Source organism: Hipposideros armiger, unplaced genomic scaffold (genome assembly GCF_001890085.2).
Source record: "Hipposideros armiger isolate ML-2016 unplaced genomic scaffold, ASM189008v1 scaffold_8, whole genome shotgun sequence".
Taxonomy (NCBI): domain Eukaryota; kingdom Metazoa; phylum Chordata; class Mammalia; order Chiroptera; family Hipposideridae; genus Hipposideros; species Hipposideros armiger.
This window is the reverse complement of record NW_017731358.1, coordinates 3,941,986-3,947,248: the sequence shown is the minus strand read 5'-3', so window position 1 is coordinate 3,947,248 and position 5,263 is coordinate 3,941,986. Positions and strand designations below refer to the sequence as shown.

The 5,263-nt window shown below is 39.8% G+C and overlaps 1 protein-coding gene and 1 pseudogene across 1 annotated transcript in view; one reads left to right on the top strand and one right to left on the bottom strand.

Annotated features, from left to right (window-relative positions):
• OSBPL11 (oxysterol binding protein like 11) overlaps window positions 1–5,263 on the bottom strand; it is a 117,211-nt gene that overhangs the window by 92,221 nt on the left and 19,727 nt on the right. The window lies entirely within an intron of this gene.
• Window positions 852–1,115, top strand: LOC109387920 (non-histone chromosomal protein HMG-17-like; annotated as a pseudogene).

Genomic DNA, 5,263 nt, shown 5'->3' with positions numbered 1-5,263 from the left:
CATGGGATGGTGGCTACGCCCACCCGCAACTAAGACTGAACACAGCACCTTGAGCTTAGAGGCCACGAGCTGCCGACGAGAAGTCAGATGGAGACTGGCACCCTCCACAACGAAGATTGAAGAACAACTTGGCTGATCCCCTTCCCCAATTCCCCAACACTGTTCCCCTCCCCCAATTCCCCAATAAAAATTTTTTTTTAAAAAGGAAGGAAATTCTGACACATGCTGCAACACGAACAAACCTTGAGAACATTATGCTAAGTAAAATAAGCCAGACATAAAACAACAAATATTGTATGATTCCACATATATGAGGTGCTTACAGTTGTCAAAATCAGAGACAGAGGTAGACTAGTGGTTGCCAGTGCCAGGGGCTGGGAGGCTGATGAGGGGTGAATGGGGAGTTATTATTTAATGGGTGCAGAGTTTTAGTTTGTGATGATGAAAAATTCTGGAGATGAATAGTGGTGGTGATGGTTGCACAACAATGTAAATGCCACAGAACTGTACACTTAAAAATGGTAAATTTTATGATATGTACATTTTACCACAATAAAAAAAAAAACCTGACAATTTGATAAGCATCCTGTCCTATCCCTAAGTCCTATTCTCAACTGGTCCTGAACTCTCGGACATTATTTATTGAACTCTGGAAAACCCAATAACAAATACATATACTACGGAGTAAAATATAAAATCTTCATGAATTTTTAAGATAATACTGAAAACTCCCAATAACGTTATATCAGGAGCAGTGTGAAGAAGAGGCAAGAATGACCCCTAGGCCGACCAAAGCCCACACGCGGCTGCCTCCCTATGTCCAGCACCTACTCCCCACCACCATCACCATTATGCCCAAGAGAAAGGCTAAAGGAGATACAGCCAAGATGAAGGACAAACCACAGGGAAGATATGCAAGGTTATCTGCTAAGCCTGCTCCTCCGAAGCCAGAGCCCAAGCCTAAAAAGGCCACTGCACAGAAGGGAGAAAAGGTACATGAAGGGAAAAGGGGAAAGCCGATGCTGGCAAGGATGGGAATAACCCCGCAGAAAACAGAGATAGATGCCAAAACAGTCCAGGCACAGAAAGCTGAAGGCGCTGGAGGTGCCAAGTGAAGTGTGTGCGTTTTTGATAACTGTGTACTTCTGGTGACTGTACAGTTTGAAATACTACTTTTTATCAAGTTGTATAAAAATGCAGAATTTTTTCTTTTTTTTTCTTCTTTTTTTTAAAGCTATGGTGTTAGCACGCAGAACACTTCATTGTTTTTTGGGCGGGGAAAGGGCATAAGAGCATGTCACTAATAGGATGTCTCCAAAGCTGGATTGACGTGGGGGAGAAAACCCCTTTGTCTTCTAGCTTTGCAAGACTTCTTCTTGACAAACAATAGCCACCTTGGCACAAACACCTTGTGNATCAAGATTGAGATCGTTGTCAAGTCATTTAAGAAGTGTGACATTTCAAATGCCATAGATGGAACTGAGGACGAGGCAATATATGAAGACAGTGATTCGTCATCAGACACAGATGAGGACAAGCTCACGGTTGGGAGTTTTGACAGTGGTGAGGAGTTGTATGAATTTTATGATGAATAAAACTTGAGTTCAATAACTTTATTATACATTTTTTTTCAAATTTTGGGCCCCAAAATTAAGGTGCATCTTATACATGGAAGCATCTTATACATTGGGAAATACAGTAGATTGAAACAACTACTTGACTTGGAGCTGATGAGTCCTGGAAAAACACACTGTTCCCCAATAAAATTTTTTTTAAAATCATTAAAATTGCAGGTCACAAAAGTTTTATATATCATATAAAATATATGCACAGAACAAAAAGCAAACAAAATAGTAACTGTGGTTATCAATGGATAGAAGAACTATGGATAGTTTTACTTTGCTCCCTTCATTGTTTCACATTTTCCAATTTTAATACATTATTTTTATAATCAAATAAAAACATTTTTTAATTGTTCAATTACCTTGAATAGGTGTGACAATCCAGGCACGGATCTATTTATACCTATTAACAGGTACGGATTAAATTTTTAAAAAAACTTTCCAATGTGACTATATGAGCATTGCTCTTCTGGGATGTAACTGTGTTTCCTATAAGCCCTTACTTCCCAAATTAGGGCTGGGTCGCTGGGAGAAAAGGGTAAAACTAGACTATCTTTCTAGAGCAAATTTACTTGACCATAAGAAGTTAAAGCATTTTTAAAAGCAAAACTCACATAAATGTTAAGAAAAAACTTGCTCCCTCCTCACATTTCCATGTGGAGAGCTTCTCCAAAGAGCTCCTGATCTCCCCTCCCAATCCTTCCCAATCCATGAGTGGCTCAGCCCATTCTGGGTTCTTTTCCTTGGATCTGCCTGCTTATACAGAGAAGATATTCTTAGCGACTCTGACAATATGAGACCTGAGTATCCCAAGCTGCCCATGACTAGGTGGATAAGTGTGCCTAATTTCACTGAAATATTAGCAAACCTACTCTATTCACGTTAAAGCCACTTTCTTCAGTGAGTTTTTCCAGTAATAAAACTATTTCTTCACACCCACTGGGGATGGCTATTATCAAACCAAAGCCAAAACAAAAACAAAACAAAAAAACGAGTGTTGGCAAGGATATGAAGAAATTGGAACCCCTTGTGCCACTGTGGAAACAGTATGGTGGTTCCTCAAAAAGTTAATCACAGAATTACTATTTAATCGAGCAATTCCACTTCTGGGTAATATACAAAAAGATGAAAGCAGGGACTCGAACAGATTATTTGTACACCCATGCTCATAGCAGCATTATTCATGATAGCCAAAAGATGGAAACAACTCAAATATCCACCAGCAGATAAATGGATAAATAAAATGTGGTATACATATACAATGGAATATTATTCAGCCTTAAAAAGGAAGGAGGGCCGGCCGAGTGGCTCAGTTGGTTAAGAGTTGGCTTAAGAGTGAGAGCTCTGAGCAACAGGGCCACCAGTTCGATTCCCACATGGGCCAGTGACGCTGCGCCCAAGCTGAGCTGTCGCTGAGCTGCCAACAGGTGGCAGGATGGCTCAGCTGGTGTAACAANTACACACACACACACACACACACACACACACACACACACACACACACACACACAATCTTTACCCTATTTTTTAACAGTTTCAAATCCTTTCATTTCAGTTCAACACAATTATTCAGTACCTTCTAAATGCAAAACACTCTGAAAATCCACTGAAAAGGATGAGGAAAAAAAAAGTTAACTCCTTCCCATCCCCAATCCATAATCTAATCTAAGAGAAATATATGTCTTTGAAGAAAAAGACAATGAGAAGGGCTCCTACTGGAGAAGAGGCACATTGGGACTGTGTTTTTAGCTGTCATACAAATGAAAAAGAAATTACATTAAAAACACAGGATTCCATAGTGACTGAGGTTGAAATGATTGGACTTGACTAATTAGATATGAAGAGAGGAAGAGAATGAAAGTGAGAGTAAAGGTGAGAGAGAAGAAACAAGGACAACACCCAGATTTCCAGCTGGAGCAACTGTATAGATACAAATGACTCGGTGACACTTGGATCACAGAGAAAGCTTTGGATCTGTTCCAGTTTAACATTTTGAATTTCGGGGATTTACTTGTGGGATATACACGGGGAGATACTAAAGATAGCATGGTTTGGACTGGACACATAGATTAGGTAGTAATAAGTATATAGGCATGTAAGTGGAACCTGAAGCCTTGAGAGTACATAAAACCACCCAGGAAGGATTATAAAATGACAAAAGATGGGTCAGAGTCTAAGAGTGAACCCTAAGGAGAAGTTTTAAAGGCATGAGCAATGCAAAGAGGAAATAAGCTGAGTAGTAGGAAGAAAACAGGAAGCATTTGCAGTTTGTGGTCAAGAATGTTCAGTGCAGGGCCGGCCGAGTGACTCAGTGGATTAAGAGCTCGCTCAAGAGTGTGAGCTTTGTGCAACAGGGTCGCTGGTTCCATTCCCGGCCCGAGCTGAGCTGCCGCTGAGCTGCCAACAGGTGGCAGGATGGCTCAGCTAAAAAGAAAAAATAAAATAATGTTCAGTGCTACTGAGGGGTGAAGTACGATAAAGACTGAAATGTTTCTATTAGATTTAACAGCCAAGAGATGCAATGATGAAATGATAAAGGCAGAGTCAACTGGCAGTAACTGAAGAAGAGACTGGGAGAGATATGAGTGGTTAAGAGAACATGGGCTTAAGGCAGGGTAGTTCTAAGTGCCTAATGGAAAGGAGATAATAAAGAGAAAGACTAAAGACTCAGGAGAAAGCGGGAAATGAGGGAGTGGTAGGGGGTCCAGAGTGCTGGTGGTGGAAATAGTTTTGGACACCCTTAAGGCATTTAACTGCGGGCAGGAATTTATGCAAGCTGTATGTCAGAATGAAGGAAGTGCCAATCAAGCCCATCAAAGTCTGTGCTTTCTACTAGGCAAAAGCTGTCCTCCAAAAAGGCTTAGTTTTGGTTTGTTTCCCTTGATAACATAAACAACATGAGGAAAGGAGGGAGTGGCCTCCTTAGTTGAAGAAAAAGCCACTAATGACAGATGGCAGCGACTGCAACACTTGTACCTCTTGCTGTAAAAAGATACTCCACAGAGCAGCGATTGCTTCTTGCTCATCCTAGTATTTCTTGCAGCACCTAGTGTATGGCCTGGAATATAACAGGTGTTCAATAAATCTCTGTTGAATGAACTAAGCAATGGGAAGATAGAAGTGGAATTTTTCTATAAAACCACAAGACAATGCTGAGTAGCCTGCAAAAAAACCCCATTCAATTCATAGCGCATTTACTAAATAAATCTCAACTAAAACAAATTATAATTCTAACTGTGTGTTAATCTATACCAAAAAGTATAAAGTGGAGAGAGAGGGGTCCTCCCTCCTGCTAAGAGCCTTAAAAATGTTAACACTCTTTGGCCCAAGAATTTCACTTCTAGGTATCCAGGCTAATAGAAATTATTAGAGATGTAAACAAGGATAATAGGCAACCGTGTCCAATGTAGCACTATTTATAATAGTAAAAAATAAAAATAAAAAATGGAGAAAAAAAGGAAATGAATGGAGAGGAAAAGAAAAAAACAAGCCAAATAAATAACATTACAAGAATAATTAAGAAATATCATAGAATAGTATTCATCAATTAAAATGTTTATGAATTTCTAACAACATGGGAAAGTGTTATACTAAGATCATTGGGGCAGCAAGTTAGATCAATTGGTTAGAGCGCAGTGCTC